The sequence below is a fragment of the Pholcus phalangioides genome, unplaced genomic scaffold, assembly GCF_987345545.1.
Source record: "Pholcus phalangioides strain wild (caught in Gottingen) unplaced genomic scaffold, Ppha-v1.0 ptg000013l_1, whole genome shotgun sequence".
Taxonomy (NCBI): domain Eukaryota; kingdom Metazoa; phylum Arthropoda; class Arachnida; order Araneae; family Pholcidae; genus Pholcus; species Pholcus phalangioides.
Window position 1 is genome coordinate 29,106,773 of NW_028301606.1, and position 18,904 is coordinate 29,125,676.

At 33.0% G+C, this 18,904-nt stretch overlaps 1 protein-coding gene across 1 annotated transcript in view; it reads left to right on the forward strand.

The window, feature by feature from the left end:
- Positions 1-9,618: 9,618 nt before the first annotated feature.
- LOC149078933 (GATA-binding factor 2-like) overlaps positions 9,619-18,904 on the forward strand; it is a 277,805-nt gene continuing 268,519 nt past the window's right edge. Inside the window, exon 1 of the mRNA XM_089241157.1 lies at positions 9,619-9,783. The gene's annotated coding sequence lies outside the window, so the exon portion shown is untranslated. The remainder of the gene's footprint in view (positions 9,784-18,904) is intronic.

Consider the following 18,904-nt stretch of genomic DNA (forward strand, 5'->3'; position numbering starts at 1 on the left):
TTTCTTTTTGCATTTTATAATCATTTCTTTTTGCATTTTATAATAATTTCTTTTTGCATTTTATAATCATTTCTTTTTGCATTTTATAATCATTTCTTTTAACATTTTACAATTCTTGTTTGTTTTCCCTTGTTTACTTCTTAAGTTTTACTTATTTTCGTATTTTTTTTCTTTTTGATGAAGTGAACTTGCTTGCATCTGGTTGATTTTTTTCACAGGAATTTTTACACGCTTCGTGTGCGTTTTTCCACACCCAGTGTAAGCGTTAACTTTACTTTTCAGGGTTATATATAAATAAATAAAAATTTCCATGCTACTTTAACCTTTTGTGGTCCAGAGGTTTTTCGACACTTCGTTGGTACAGTTCGTACTTTGTAACGCCTCCCCCGCAATGAAAAAGGCCCCGGATGTTTGTCCCCTAGCGACATCAGACCGCAAAGGGTTAATGCGACGACATTGATTTTTTTGTTTTTACTCACAGTCACGGACAGTCAAAAAAACTCAATGAACCATAATCGTTATAGAATATCAGTAATTATCTTTAATTTATCAAAATTACTCACTGCTTAATCACTGTATATTCATGAATAGGAGCCACTTTGTTTATTTGAAATTTTAAAAAAAAGTGGTGGTAGACTGTCCTAGACATGGCCGCCAGATTTGACGTGAATACGTTTTTGTCTAGCTCGTATGGTAGGTACTGACTTCATGCCCCCTTCCACAAGGGTGGGGCTGGCAGGGCTTCAGCCTGGAGACCCGGGACAATTCTTGGATTTTTTTTGTTTTCTCATACTGCAGATTACGAATCAAGGCAGCTAATCTACTTCACCAAGCACCAACTCTGGCCACATCGCTATATTGTAATTTACTGCCGTTAATGAGTTGGGTTGGAAATGAAGGTGCCATCTATCGGTAGTCGTCTCAAGCTCGTTTACAAAAATATCTATATTCTTCCTCGGATTTTTAAGGCAACCTTCATGGTGGTAGACGAGCATTTTAACACCACACCCCTCGGGTGAAAGGCAGAGAGCCTGGCGCCCAGTAAAAGATATTGAAATCGGAGTGATGGTATTGTCTTTGTAACGTGTTGTGTATCTGACGATGCCACTGCTTTGACTTGCGATGCGTATTTAATGAGATATGAAAGTTTGAAAAATTTCGTCACACGTTTTGGGAATGCTCCCAATATAGTCAGATGATTTATAAGACGTATTCACGCCAAAAAAAAAAATTATATTTGCTCCAAAACCTAGATTTGTGTTTTTTAAAGAGTGAGGAAAATTCACATGATCTATTAACCTGTCACGGGCCACCAGAATAGTTTGCTCTAACGGGGGAAAAAGTTCACCCAAGATTTTTTTTTTAAATTTCAAATTCCAAATCAAAAACCTGAATCATCATTTTCCGTTGGACTCTTTTGATTTTCCACCATTCTACTATCTGTCACCGATCTCCAATGGAATTTGATGTGGTATTCACCGGAGCATCTACAGATAGATCGAGCATGACCTGATTTATCGCAGAATACGATTTCTTACCAATGATGACCCTTGCCAAGTTGACATTTACAATGAAAGGTCCCGATCAGGATGTCTCACCGTTTAATCAGTCACAAAAATTGGTTTGCGACACGCGACCGTTAACTTTTCATAACTGTTTCGGGGGGGGGGGGGTTTGAAGTAAACTCACATTTTTATCACTTGATGATCAAATTAAGCTTTTGAGGTCACGCGCCCTAGCAGGTAACTTTGAGGACCACGTCCAGCGTAAGCATTGATGAAGCGTTCATGATCTGGATCAAGACCAAAGAATATTGACCTGGGTCGCGACCCAAAGAGACTTCTCAGCTGGGTTGTATAAAAACACATACAATACAGTTATAAATTCATTTTTTGCACCACTAGCTTCAGGAGCGTCTTAACGATTTCGATTTCCTTTGCTGGCACAGTAAACAAATATTAGTGAAAATTTAGACATGCTGAGGATCTGAAATTAATGAAACGACAATGTAACTTCAGAATAAATGAAACATAATTCTAAAATTAATGAGAGAAACAATTGAAAACTAATGAGAGAAACAATTGAAAACTAATGAGAGAAATAATTGAAAACTAATGAGAGAAATAATTGAAAACTAATGAGAGAAATAATTGAAAACTAATGAGAGAAATAATTGAAAACTAATGAGAGAAATAATTGAAAACTAATGAGAGAAATAATTGAAAACTAATGAGAGAAATAATTGAAAACTAATGAGAGAAATAATTGAAAACTAATGAGAGAAATAATTGAAAATTAATGAAAGAAACATTCAAGAATTTCATGAAAATTCAAAATGTATGAAAGAAATAATTTTAAAAATTATCATAAGATTTCAACAATTTTTCCCCCCACGCTTCGCTTGATTCGAGTCCTTGTGCTCAGGTATAGGTTGGGCCAAGTATAGACTCATCTATCAAAACATTATGGCTTGATTTTACTAATTCCCAAATCTATTCATTTAATTAATCAGAGATTATTTAGTAAGAATTTTTTAAATTAAAAATAGACCGAGATGGATCGCGAAGACGCGCGTTTTGTTGATTTTGGGTCGCTGTTAAAGAAGGTTAAGAACCCCTATCCTAGACGGAACTGTAGACTTAAATTGCAATGGTCTCTTCACGTTAATTCCGATTACAGGGAAAACATTGTTTCACAAGTAGCCTACCGTAATACCCGTATAAGCCGTATGTAATTTTCAAGCAACTTCACAGAAAAAGTAATATAATAAAACATTAACATCGAAATAAATAAAATAATGTTCAATAAATTTAAAACGTGCCACTCGAGGATTTTTCTTTTGATTAATTTTATAATATTATGCGACATTAGACATCATTTTCCTTGAGTGAAAATTTTACTGTTTAAGCTGGGTGTGTTTCGGGTTTAATTTTTTAGCTGGAAAAAAACTGAATTTCATTTTCCAGTTGGATCGACCTAGTTTCATTTTTGTACAACAAACCGATTTTAGTTTTTAACTGGATCAATTGAATTGAATTTTTCAACTGGATTGACTGAATTTCATTGTTTTAATTACTCAGTGAATTTTAAATTGAATGAATTGGATTTCATTTTTCATTTCATTAACCGGATTTCATGTTGATCAAATTTTTGATTTGATTTTAATTGATTTTTCAGAATTAAAGTCAGAAGGTCAGGAAAAAAAATATTATCGAAAAGGCCGCACCCATTATAATAATTACGGTAATAATGTTTTAGTGTTACTCACACAGTAAAATTTTTCAACTGAAATTTCAATTCACTTCATGCCAAACAAAAAAAATCATTATCTCTATTTTAAGATGCGAGCTAACTCGAGATTGTCATCTCTACTATCTCCAATCTTATAACTTAAGATTACCGTATCTGTATTTTGATAGATTCAAGACAAGATACATTATTATCCATGTTTTCACTAATTAATATTTCTGAAGATTCCTTTGGAAACCTCATGAGAAACTGTGAATTCAATACGAGTGTCACGTCAAACATAATTCTCTCTCTCTATCGTAACCCATCAATCTTTTTCTTCAATTTCATACTCAAAAAAATCTGAAAACAAAATCAGCAAGAGGAGTGTTTCTAGTTTTCTTTTTGTTTTACCCGAGAGATACCTTTGATCGGCATGTTATACTGTCTTCAGGTGGTCGATTATCTTTGGTACTCGAGTCGATATTCCGCCAAATCATGGGATACTATCTATGATTTTAGATAATCTGGTAACCCTCAAGCGTTTATACAGAGATCGGATACCTTATCTCTTTTAGACAGGCGTCTCTCTCTCTCTCTCTCTTAACGTTTCATTCGCCCCCTTTCAATTTCTGTTGGCTGCTCTCTCCGCTTTGTACACTTCAAAGCTCTGAATTCCTCTCGCTCTCCTCCTGTGAAAACTTGGGCCACGTTGCCCCTCCCCGATACATATACTGTACATACAGTACATGCTCTCCATTCCTCGATGCCACCATCCGGACAGACTTCCGGCCCTAGATGAGGAATATGAAAGGCGTTTGCAGATAGGCCATATCCTTCCAACATCCATCCCTCCATTTTACCCATATTTTCCTCTCTCCTTTAACCGAGTATACGATTTTACGATAGACGCGTATATCTTGCTCGATTTATCGGAAGAAGGGCATCTCTATCCTCCTCACCCCTCGAGTTCCTTACATTCATTACTGTACTGTATGGTATGTAGTTTCGACTCGGATCTCTCTCTCTTTGCTGGTGAAAATGAGTGTTACGTCGGTTCTGGGGGATGCTTTTATCCCTGGGTTTTGTATGTATGTATGAGTCTATGAGTGAATGGGGGAATCTTGGGATTTCACTATTTCTGTCCTGATAAAGGTTATGATGTGATGTTTCATTTCAGTGAATGACATCAATCAAGTGTACCAAATGTGTACGGTTTACTTTTTTCTTGTTTTATAAAATTGAAAATTACATAAAAATGTATACGTGCAATCTGAAATGAATCTCAGTGAGTTTGCTTGAAGATCTAGTAAAATTTTCAAATTATTGTTCTAATAATTTGTTATTCATTAGATTGGGAGTGTTTCTCGAAGAGGTTGGGAAAAAAATAAAATCCTATATGGTTGATAACAAAATTATATTAAAATGTAAAAAAAAAAAAAAAAAAAAAAAAAAAAAAAAAAAAAAATTGAAAATGAGTTTTAATAGTGGCACATTATAGTACAGAAATGATTAAAGGAAATGTGAAAATTTTAGTGGTCTCAATCAAAAATATCAGTTTATAAAATTTTCTCTCCTATATACCGGCAGAAAATTTCCGGAAAGATTGGATGGAATGAAAATTCATCTAAATATATAGATGGATTTAAATTCTTGATTTTCACCCATTTTTACGTGCCAAGTCTGATAATGAATACAGAAATATTTTGTAAAAAGTGCCGAAAATAAAAAAAATTCAATTTTTGATATTTCTACGAAATACTCCATTATGAATTTTATAAAAGCACTAACCACATAATACCCGGCGCTTCCCGGGTTTTCTTGCTGGGAGGATTGAAAAAATGGCAAACCATTATAAAGGAATGAACTGTTATAATGGCAGCATTAGAGATGTGACAAACCATTGTAAAGGCATATGCATGTCTGGAACATATTGGTTGAGAACAACGGTAACCAAAGTAAACATTCCGAAAGGGATTGTTGAGGCCCAGAAACCATTGTTGCCGATAGTTTTTTGCCCATTTGGGACACTTGCACTGCTCTGACGAACTTTTAAAGTAGCCTACGTTTCAATCCGGGCCATGTTTGGTATATATGACAAATTTGACGACGATCGGTATAAAGAACAGATATACAGACACACATACTTATAAGATATTTTTTCTTCTTAAAATATACTATATATATTTTCTTGAAATATAGTGTCTGTAATTAAAGCTTTTCTGTTCTGGGCTGTCTACAGCCGTGACTATACATCAGAAAAACACGAAACTTTTTAGGAACCTCTTAATGATAAGATGTGGAAAAGAGAGATTAGAGAGAATTCTCTGAGACGTTTACTATTAGAGGACACTTCAAAATTCAAATGGCAGCGCGTATGCTGATTTTCGCACTCATGTGACACATCTGCTTACGCTTCGTGCCACGGTGCCTGAAAACCTTCAGCAGAACCGTTTTTAACGCTATTTCTTCACTAATAAATACTTTGTTGATTTTGCAGGAATCTGTTTCACTAGTGGAACGAAAATTGTGATATTAGTAGAAGAATATAGTAACCTTCATTTTTATGCATCGTCTAATCCAGTGGCTCCAAAAAGTTGTCAATGTGTTTCTCCAAGAGCTTACTAAGCAGTACGCAGAATGTGTTTCAGAACAAGAAAGAACGGGTACGGTAGTGTAACAATTTTAATTCTCAGAAGTTCAAAAAATAAACCAGGAAAAAGCTTAAATTGATTCTTTTTATACTGATCTTGGATTGATAATACGATTAAGAATATGAACTTCAATTTAAAAGAAACATAAATAATCAGAACAATTAAGAAACGATGTAGTTAGGAATTAGAAGTTGCGTGAGTTTAGATGAAGATTACATTTATGTTAATGGGAATATATAAAAAGTATGAATTATAGTAAAGCTACTTTGTGTTATTATTAGATGGAAAGAAATTCACTACAAGATCATTCAGTGCAACATAAAAATTGCCAAATGCACTGATTTCCTATTTACTATACGCTGTCTTTGAAAAAAAATTCCTCTCGAAAACTTACAGAAAAAGACTGCCATAACACTCATGACATACATAGTTCGTCAGCATTAAAACCTCATGGATTATTGTGGATCCTATGTGATCAACGGACAATACTTTGGTAACTAAGAGTCTCGAATTTTTTTTTTTTTTTACAATTCATTAGCCATTAAAAATTTCAGGGCAAATATTTTTCACATTAATACACAAACTTTAGTTTAAGTTCGGAAAACAAAATGGAATGGATAGAGGAAAAAAAAATTATGAATATAATGAGTTGTCAAAGGGTAATTTACCCATAGGCTACTGGCAAGCAATCAATGAAATTTACAGTCATACTTAAAAAAAATTGCTATAATCGTATACATAGTGTCCCACAATCGACTGACGGTTGTCAAAATGGGATAGCAAGAAAACAGTGTGTGACAGGTATTTAAAACCATTCTTGCGGAATACGTATAAATGTTCGAAGACAGGAGTTTCAGCTAGGTCGTTCATGTTGCAAGGGGTTGCACAGTTATTAAAATAAAAAAAAAATTAACTTTTTATATAGATACCATGAGACCAAAAACCCAATTAGAATGTGGTTGCCCTGTCTCTCCTGATGAGCGCGGTAGCCCATGACGATAAGATACTCGCCTAAAGTACCAAAGGATGTTTAGAGGTATCGCGAGTTCAATACCTGGTTTATCCTTGTCCGAAAACAGATCAAATGTCTCTCCTGATGCCAACAAAAATGTCCACATTTCTAAGTATAATATTCACAAAGACATTTGAATTCAAAAATCGCAGAAAAGTTGGGAAAAAAAGCGTTGTCCGTTAGATTTTGTTGTTCTTTCCTCCGATTTTTGATTTCAAATATCTCATAAATGGCAAAAATTTCCAAATGGAAATACAAATACAAAGTCTACAACAAACAAAATGCCCAACGAGGTACATGAAAAAAGATGTACATAAAAATATCTCGAATATATAATCTAAACTATATAAAAAATACAGCAACCCAATAAAAGCAATAAAAAACCAATAATTTTGAAAAAAAATTAATTAATTTTTTCTAATTCGGTCTTTAGGCACAGAGCGTGCATGTAAAAAGTTTTTTTTTGTTATTATTTTAATACATAAACTATACAACCCCTTGAAACATGAATCACGTAGCTGAAATTACTGACTTCGCATATTTATATTCCGCAAGAATGATTTTAATGTCTGTTACCGTTTTCTTGCTATCCCATTGCGAAAACCAACAGTCGATTGTGGGACACCCTGTAAATGCATAATATCAATAATTATTATAACATAGGATATTAGGCCGTTCAGGAATCATTTCATTACTGTATTGTAATGAAATGATTCCTTTTTAAATTATAAATATGAAGCTATATTTCTTAATTGGAATATTAAGGCATTGCAAATTTTTTTTTTTGAGAGATAAAAATATAAAAAATGGATTTTAAATATTCCCCTTTTTTATGCGAAGGGATTTCAAAGATTTCCCCAGCTCTCCTCAAAGAAATGATTTTTTAGAAGAGCATTACACACCTCCTGTTTTATGTAGGGCTAATATCAGTTTATGGACAACCAAGTGTCGTAAAGTCAAGACTTTTTTTACGGTCAAGTCAAAACTGAATGATCCAAAAGTTTGAGAAATCTGTTTTGAGCGGTCACGATAGGAAGTATGTTTGTATTATAAGCGCATCCTCAAGTTGTTATTCCATATTGTAGTGAAGATTGAATCCATGCATAGTATAATGTTCGTAGAAAGGAATAATGGACGTATGTAGTTCTTATGTAGATACGAACCTGTAGGGAAAGTAGTTTTTTGTTAGTTTTAACAAAAAAAGTTTTTTGTTAGAGCAAAACAACGTGAGTTTCCCATTTCAAGTTTGAGTACACCCGGATTCCGAGGTATTTCCAAGAAAAAGCTTTATTTAGATTGGGACAGATGCAATAATTCCTTGAGTAATTTGTTAGATGTGATTAACCCTTTATTTGGCCGTGTGGCTTTCATGTATATAACATGGTTTTCTTATATTTTTCAAGTAATGACATTTTATATTTTGAGATTGTTTGGGCGTTGATGATTCTAAGCAACTCCTAAACATTCGATTTTTACTTGTGAGCTTTTTGACAAGCCAACCAAGGATGATTTTTGATCCTTGCATTTCTGAGGGAAATGCAGTGTGCGGAGGAAACATATTGCTGTGCATTTCTTCAACAATGATAGAAAAAAGTGAGTTGGCAAGCAATAAATGATATTTTTAAACAAATCAAATCTATGTAAATCATTTTAATACAGTGTGTTCCCTGAAGTGAACGGGTGTTCCCAACCCGTATTTTTTCAAATATTGGCAATATATATATATTTTTTATAATGTGATAGCATTCAGAGTACCGTTTACTCGGTACAGCCCATTAAAAGTTTTTTCTCATGAATATTTCAATGCTTGCCAATTAAAGGGTTAAGAATTACAAGTAAACCCTTTGTTTATTCTGAGGGCAATCGAACTGATGGGAGAACACGTTGAAAGTTTCAACCCTAAGATTTTGAAGGCATTGAGCCCACATTTTCAATAAAAATATTTATTCAGATTAGGCAGTTGCAATCGTTTCTTGAGTGATTAAGGGCCGTATTCACCGACATGGTTTAAACTATAGTCACATTTTTTTTATGAGAGATCGACACGGATTGGTTAAATTCAGTGTTTCAACCAATCTATGTTCATCTCTTATCCAAAAATTGTAACTACAGGTTTAAACCATGTCGGTGAATACGGCCCTAAATCTATTAGATGCGATTAAATGTGAATTTGAAGTCGTATTGTGTGTTCCGTTTTGGTGTATTCCTCAGATTAAAAGAATGATATATACATCACAGTCTCGTGATTTTTATTTTGATTCCACGCGAGTATAACTAAATACCATAACATTTATTTTATTTTTAACGTCATTCTGTTACAATTCTTTTTTTCCGCTTCTCAAACATTGAGCACAAACGTCCTCGAATGACGTCGATTATGTAAGATGGTAGTCGTATATGAAAGACTGGCATTTGATGCGCATGCTCGCGTCGAAGCCGAGCCCAATTTCGTCTCTGATGTTCTCTAAGCTCTAATGCATTTTCTCTCTCTCTCACTCCCAAATATAATAATAATGAATAAAAATAAAAGAGCAAAAAAGAGAGCATTTCTGCCGAACATCATCCTCCCACACGCACACGAGCCACGAGAGATAGTTTTAAATAATTGTGATGTGGGCGGAGCCATGTCGAGCTAAAGGGTCGGCCCACACCATACAAAAGGTTAATGAAGGTTTGTGATGCAACCGGAGGAATGCGACGGGGGCGCCTTTTAAAACACACTTCCACAGAGAGACAAGGGGGAAGAAAATAACAAGCCATTCGAAAATAACAATAATTATTATATATTATTGTCTTTTTTTTTTCTTTCAAATCAAAACTAAATGAATGCATGTTCTACTTACTCCTTGATGCAAATCGACGAAGACAAAATTGTGATTTCTTGGTCAGGTAGGAAAAAAAATTCGTATATTACTTTTGTTAGTCATTAGAAATTCAATTTCACTATTAAAACATTGGACAAGAGATATTTTTATTAATTTATGAATTATAAATTTTTTTAGCCACAGTTTGGCATAACGGTTTCTTTTGTTATTGTGAAATACGAGAAGAAATTGTGGTAATTTATTTTCCGATTTATTAGAATGAATTTAATCGATTATTATCATTATTTTTAAAGCATTTACATTTTCTTCTGTATGATGATAAATATTCCGATAACATCAATAATAAGATTTTTGAACATTTGGTAAGATTTTCAATGGACGTTACTTCGGTAGCGAATTGATAACTTTGGTAAACGAAATATACAATATATAAAGGTCTAAATCTGAAGTTATATCGTGTATTTTGTTTGACGTATCCTTCAAAATTAAAAGAATAATAGACATCATATTGCGTCGTAGTCTGATAATTTTTATTTTGATTCCACATGAGTATAACTAAATGCCATGACATTTATTTTATTTTTCCGTCAGTCTCATATAATAATATACCGACAATGTATAAAAAAGACATTAGAAATTCAATTTCAATATTAAAACATTAGACAAGAGTTATATTTATTACTTTATGAATTATAAGTTTAGCCTAACAATATTTTTGTTATTGTAAAATACAAAAAGAAAATTATTAGTCATTTTCTGATTCGTTAGAATGAATTTGATTGATGATTATTAAATATAATTGCTTTTGATGAACGTACATTCACTCTCTTGTGCGTAATGAGAATTATTGCTTAAATAACATGAATAGTAAGATAGGTGAAATAAATTTTATACGCTTCCGAAAAAAGCTGCCTGATACCGATTAGAATCATTAATTAAATTATAAATTCTTATATCATCTACTATATGTAAAGGAAATTTTATATAATTATCGTGTTTTTTTTTTGTCCCCAAATGTAATACACTTGAAGTCATGCAATTTATATACTCCCCACAAAACAGAATATAATTTAATAAAAATACTAAATCCGGGCTTAATGAGTAAAAATAATTGAGTTTTTCAAATGAGTGCAAATTTGTATTATTGTAAATGATATTGAAGTGATATAGAAATATGATAATTAATATCGAATTTAAAACTACTCCAATTACTTATGAAATTTAAAATAAAAATCATAAAAATAAACAATTTCAATGCTGAGCACAAAGAATATGACTATAGGCCTAATACTGAACGATATTTATAGTTTGATTTAATTTTAATACTCATAAATAATTACTTCTTTGGTGCTATGAATTAGCGCATGAATTTTATGTAATTGAGAATTAAATTAATGTTCTTATGAACGCAAAATGTTAGTAATATTTATAGTTTCTCTTCCCATATATGAATGGTGGTGTATCTGATAATATGCAATCTTCTATGAATGAATTCAAATTGTTTATTATCATTTCTGAATTATCTATTTTTGAATGAATGAATCCCTGAAAAAAAAATTTATTCGGATTTCAGTATAAATAGAAAGTGCTACTGTATAGCATCAATCCATGCAAATATCCACCAATTTGCTTTCGGATTATATTTAGATTTCATCATTTTTTAAACCAAAAAATGCAAACGTCAATGTTTATTAATAAGCAGTATTTGTGATATATTTTTCTCTCGTAAAATTAAGACAATGAATATGTTTAGCCTATTGTATTTTACAAAGAATTTTTGTAATGTTAATGAAAATATTTTCTAAAAAATAAATAAATAAATATCTTTATACTTCACAGGTCATTCATTATTCATGATTTCTCATTAATCAAGGATATAAAAAAATGTGGTTTTTTATTATGTCTCTCTCATGTTATCGACGTATTGTTATCTGTATCTACGGATGTAAACATTTTTTCATGAGTGATAATATAATGCTTCGAAATAGTGAAAGGAAAAGTTTTACTACATCAAACTGAGATAAAGAATAATATATCATTTCGAACTACTGTGTATTTCAGCCTCTACTAAGTCTTCACGATTATGAAACTTGATAATTAATGATTAATTATAAGACACGCAAAACAGTCATGATTCCCTCCAGCAGATATTTTTATGTTACTCCCTCGGAGATAAAATTTGTTGTCATGCGATACTGATGATATACATGCATGCAGCATTTGTGGGCCATTTAGGCCCATTCTGCCCCCCCCCCCTCCAAGTGGGCCTTATGCGGTGCTCCTGTTGCACCTGCGTAGTTACAGCCCTGGTATGCTTGTATTAATTATTACGAATAATTTCATTGAGTATATGCAAAAAATTAGTATGCCCCAGTCTAATCGGCTTTAAGAGAAAGGAATGCCGAATGGTGTAATGAAATACATTCATGTCTCTCTTGAGTGCCCTTCACTTTTTAAAATGGTATCTTTTTGTACCATTTCGTTTTATTTTAGAGTTTATTGACATCTGAAATAACGATAATCAAATTATAAATTTTAATTAACTGTTAGTTAATCATATAATGAATTATTGTCAATGTGTAACTACAATGAATCAGTGTAACTACAATGATGAACGAAATTTGCAAACAAATTATTTTTTATAACAACGTGCGGTTTTTAAACATTATTTATACATTGCAAGAAAACATAACAATCCATAAAAATGGATATATTGTTTTTGTAATTAGAAAAATTCTCATATCGGAAATTATTTGAAGGTATGTGATTAAACACAATATTCTCATCTCAGTACAATTGACATTTTATAAAAAAACTATTAAGTGGTTCAGACGAAAACTTAATTATTTGTGTCCGACAAAGAAGTTATTTATTCGCGGTTTGATAATGAATCTTTGGATCATTAGCGTTGGGTACGCCACTTCTTACATCTCTCTCAAAGACTCCACTTCATTCACTTTGCCCTTGATAACTCAAGTTCCACTTTTATTATGCACGTGTTGTGTGATCGTTTGTGCTTTTTAGCTCTCTCTCTCTCTCTTGTGACATAATAGTTATTACGTATCATGATATTATTGCGATGCGAAAACCGAAAATGAGAGCGAGAGATATTAACTTTCAATTTTTTTTTCGTACGGAATTCTATTCCCTCGATATTCTTGACATTGCGTGCATTCATATTCTTTAATTGGCCTTCACTTTTACGATGCTTGAAATCATTAAACTGAATAGTTTCGTCTAGCACTTTTACCATTTGGGCCTGAGTTAGTATACAAAATTATTTTAGGTTTTTCGGGAATTCAATTCTGCCTTATGTTTAGTCTTTGTTGCAGTCGAACTCAGTTACCGCCACACTTTAGCTTTAACATTATTATGGTTATTCACACTGTTGTAACACAAACTTCACTTGGGGGGGGGGGGGGGGGAGGAGTCATTCTTTTTGAATTTCTACATAATTCACAATACCGAAATAACAACATCGCGGTAGCATCTGATTTTGCATTTATGACAGTAACTTCAAAATCTCGAGTACTTATATACAGTAATTGTCACGTCGATTATAAAGCTACAACTCCTCGTTGTGATTTGAATGTCGTTATAACTGATTTTGACGGTATAGTGATAAATGTCCTGAAAGACGAAAAAAAATTAATGTAGGAATTTCTCCAAAGCAAGTAACAATCATTGATTGTTCTTATACAGTATATTCTTAATTCTCACAATTCCAAATGGAAAAAAGTAATGTCGGTATTGATACTCACCATTATATCAATCTGTTTTGTTTTTAAAATGCCTTGTTAATTTTGAATTCGTTATTCAAATTTATTAATATGCTAGCAGCGGATGTATAAAGAGAGCCAAAAGTTTTGCTGTAAATATGTCATAAGTGTGTTTTATTGTGGTAAATAACTTTTAAGAAACTGTTCGAAATGTTTGAATTTTACGTTGCCGACGAAAAAATAAAAAAAAAACTTGGGAAAGCGTAGAGAAAAATAAAGAAAAATAATCAACAGTATTGTATTGCTTTGCATTTATGTAAGATAACATCATTGATTCGCTAAAATAAACATCTGGACCAACTGTGATTACTGATAATAATGATTTATTAGGCCGTAGCTCTCAAACTGTTATGCATTTTCAAAGAAAATAACAAATATACAATGTCTTGGTGGCAATACGCACAAAGTTAAGCCAATAAATGTGGGAATACATTTTTGAAACTTTGATTACAGAAAAAAGATTGGAATGGGAAGGTGTATTATTTATTAACTTCTTATCTCACTAAAAATACACTTTATTAAAAGATCAGCTCTCCCATAATCAAAATTCGGAATTGAGATTGTTTAAAATTATTTAAAATTTGGCATAATCTGTTGAAGTATAAAATAAAATAATTACATCACCACAGAAAATAAATGAATAAAAATAAATAAAACACGTTCGACATGAAATTTTTTTCACAAAATTGATTAGGAAAGTAAACTTCGCAGAGCTTCCACTTATAGAAACTAAATGAATATGTAATGAATTATAAATGAATAAATATGAATTATAACTTATTTTATTTCGCCGTGGATACTTGGAGGTTATCGAATCGCAGCAGTGTCCATTTTCTAAAAGCCACTGGCACACACATAATGCCACACATTCTTGATGCCACATAAATGCATTGTTATCACCGAAGAAGTCAATGCACCGAATATTTTCTATCCTCATTCTCTAGATACTGTGCATCATTCTTTTGTCTCTAATATAATGTGTGTGCGTACGTGATGCACTCTTGCCATATGGATGGATAGCATAGCATATCGTGTTGCGGAGCTGTCAGCCACGGAAAAAAAAATTCTTTCAAGTCCACTTTTGTTATCTTATAAAAGTTTTGAAATGAATTCCATTTTCCCGAGTACTTTTACGTTATTATTAATAGTGAAAATATTTCCCAATAGTAATCTTGATCGATGGATCGATCAAATCCATATCACCGTTGAAATTATTGCAATATAGTGTGCCGGATCAAATACCCTTAATTTCAAATAGCAGGTAAAAATAACTAATTTCACATAGTATGACAATACTTGGCTGTATCAAAATTTGATAAAAAATTTTGTCGCCCAGTCCTGAACGTTTGGCAAAAAATCTGTCACTACGCTTGCTACCATTGTTTCCGGCAGACAAATGGAAAAATTTCGATAGAGAAAGAAAATCACAAAATAGAGAAGAAGCAAATTGTTTTCTACTATGGTAAAAACAAATCAGTTGTGGTAGTGCAAGCGATATTTTTAAACTGTCTACAAAAGAGACCCACGGGCTAAGAGCATCGGGTTGAAGTTGAGTGTCGAGCATGAAGTTGCTTAAATTTTTTCTCGAAACTGTAAATGTTTAAAAAAGCTGAAGTGAGTCAATGGACAATTTTGGACAAGCTCATGGAAGGCGTTTGAAAGGCTTTACATGAGAGTTGGACCAATCGCCCTGATTAAGATGATTGGGTTGTTATTGACTCTTTTATTTATTTACTTTTATTTTTATCATTTTTTTTAACTTCCGGATTCGTCTCCACTAGAGATTTCTTCTTCAGGAAACTACTTTTTCTTAATTTGCGAAGACAAATACAAAATACACTTTAAAGCCAATATAAAACCCCATATACAAAAGACAAGACATATATAACCATATTGGGCCTCAAGGGACACAACTTCCTTCTAGGTAACCCTATGCATTAAATTGCTACATTTTGTGGATAAAGACTAAGTATATAATAGAACGTTAGACCTTCATTGTCAGAATAATAGATGCTATTGCTGCAACAGACATGGCTGAATTGACTACCAACTGATAGCATCCAGGCTACATAGAGGGGAACACGTGGAAGTGCAAAGATTTTTTTTTAAAACATTCTGAATGTTGATCTTTATTTATATATTTTTCTTATCTTTTCTAACTTTTCATAATGGCTTAGAATTACTCAAAAAAAAAAATAAAAAAAAATAGAGAAATTCAAACCTTTTACACTCAACGCTCGTTATAACAAAAATCCGTTAATTAATGCGACCGTCCTATTATAACGACCGGTATGATAAGTCCCAAATAAATTCCTTTTCATTACTTTTCATCCAATATGACGACCCACAAAAGCCGTTCAATCAAAGATTAAGAACGAGAGAGAGAATTCGCTTCTGCCCCCAACTATTTTTTTTTTTTGCAAAGAAATGAACTACATAAATCCTGGTTTTTTTTGTCAAAATAGTGTTTGACCTTGACCTTTGATAATGAAGAAATTCTTGCATAAGTGTATGCAAACACATTATTTTATTCCTATTTACTAACCTGATGAATTTCATTGCAACTGCTCACATTATTAACAAAATGAATAATATAGTTTTTTTATTCCGTGCAAATATGAATTCTCTTAATTCTTTTTCAAACTTTCGGTACACCTCCCAATATAACGTCCATTTTCCATAAACAGATGGATATCGTTATAACGAACGTCAACTGTATAGTGAAAGTATTGAGAATTTTTAAGAGCAGTGGTGTCTAAACGGGTGAGAATGAGGCACAGGTTCAAATAGTAACCTTAAAATTATTGAAGATTTTTTTTGTAATATGGGTACAAGAATTTTTACTGTTTAACTTGGTTCGCAAGGGCCTTTGAAAAATCTTGGAATAATCATGCATGAAATTGGTTTAGGTATGAAATCGCGTCGCTTTCAGGATCTGGGATAATCATTTTTAACGGAGAAATATCTGAAACAATTATTCAGATATTAATGTTCTTTAGCATTTTTTTGCAATCAACACCAGTTGCAAAATTTGTTTCGAAAAAATGCTTGCTGGAGCTATTAGGTCCAAAGTGATTGTCGATCCGACTGTTCGATATCTCGGAATATCGTGGAACAAACCCAAGATATCGGTTGAAAGAGGGGTGTCGGAGAGAAATAAGCAAAGATGATTCGCGAATTTTCTTGAAAGAGATGGAAGGTGTATATGGTGTGTTTTGGGTCAAGAGGAGTTGGGAGTTTGGAGGAGGTGCGAGTCGTTGCCAAGGGAAACAGAGATGTGCCTAAGGAAGACAGTCAATAATATCGTCAAGATGGCGGCTTTATTCAAAGACGGCAACACGTCATCGACCAAACAACCTCCTCCTTCTCATTCTTATGCTCTATGTATGTACATATATGCACGCATACAGTTTCGGCGCCCCTTTGTTTGTGCGAGTTTTAACACTGCCGTTTCTCTCTCTCTCAGAAACCGGGACGGGGCGCCATTCGAAATGCGCATCATTTTCTCGGGGAAAAACAGATCAATGCGAGAAGAAACATAGACGATGCGCCTGCTGATGTCGCAGTGAAGACTTTCCCTCTTTCTCCCTCTCGATTCATATCGTGGAAATGTTCCGCGATTCAGTTAAATGGTACTTTTCATCAGGGGCGTGCACAGGATTGACATTTGGAGGGGGGGGGGAGGTATCCCCAGGGCCACCCTTAGCATATATGGGTCCCGGTGCAACAATAATTTCGGAACTCCTTAGCCCAGATTTTATATACTTTTTTTTTGGGGGGGGGGGGAAATCACTATCCAAAGATTTATTCATTATCACTAATATATACAGGAATGCTGAAAAATATCTACTTACCAATAAAAATTCAGAATTAATCAAATAAAAAAATCCGAGAATCGAAATGAGAGGGAAAATTTATTAAAAGTCTGAATTAATGAGAAAATTTTTTCCATAATTGATAGAAATTCAGAATTAATTACAGAAATAATTCCAGAATGGATGAAATTTCCAGAATCAGATTAGTTGAAGCTCAAACACCTTGTTTATTGCAAAATGTGATACATGTGCAATATTTTTGTCATTTCTATTACCATAAGTGCGGGACCCCGCAAACCGCCAGGTGCAACTGTACCTCTCGCACACCCCCAAGAGTGGCTTTGGATACACCGGGTTTGGGAGGGGCACAATGAATTTATTTCAGAGAATTCCCGGTTACATTAAAGCATTTCGAATTAACAGACATTGATTACGGTAGCATATAAATGCACACATTTTCTTTCTATGTTTAATCATTTTACAAAGATATTTAAAAATATTTTTAATTTTTGATCATGTTGGGGGTGAGGAACGCCCCCCCCCCCTCCCAACATCTCCCTATACCCCCCTCCTTGCGTACGCTTCTGCTTTCAACATCCTCAATATTACCCGGGAACACAGCGAACCTTGACAACTTACGTACACCGTCGTTATAACGACAGCTCACAATCACGAGGAAAATTGTCGTTTTAAAGGATTTTTCGTTATAAGTGAAATTCCTTTTTCTTGTTCTGCCACATTATAGAATTGTAGAAAATTGCTGCTTTATTTGCATTAAAATGCCTTTTAGATCATTTCGTTTTAATACCGTGTTTTCCCGAAATAAGACCTAACCAAATAATAATCCCTATCATGATTTTTCAGAATGCTCCTAATATAAGCCCTATCCTCAAAATGAGCCCTAATTAAAATCATCGGCCAGACAGACACTTTTTCACTTTTTGAACTAATAATATTAATATATAAATTTTATTATTTCGATATGCCATCTGTTTGTTAATTTTATACTTAAAAAATAAATGATAATATAAATAATAAAATAATTGTAAATACATTATTCAAATGGGTGCCTTAGATGAGAAGTAAACTCATTCAGAGTGAGGATTCATGCAAAAACGCCTATCTTGAGGTTCGTAATATTTTAGGGCTATTAAGGTATCCGACAACGTTCGAGAGCACCTTTCTATAAATTGGTACTGGAGTGAACTTTAAAAACATTTTTTGATAGGAAGTGTTCCAAAATATTGAAAAAAAATAATAAATATTGGCCTAACTATGCCATTTTCTCTGAAAAAGTAATTTTCTATGTCAAATTTTAAACAAAATTCATGTGATATCCCAAACACGATTGCAAAAAATTTTATGAATGGAATGTTTTGTTATTTTCACAGTACATTTAGCTAATGTAGGTTATGAACTAAAAATTTAAGCCGTCATACTATAAACTGAAATTTCAGCACATCATACAACCCTCTAAAATGTAGATGATTGTAGATAATCTGCAATTTGAGTTACACTCAAATCTGGTTTTTTTTTTGAAATTTCAGCCTACATATCGTCTATAAAACACTGTAATCAGACAAATATACGT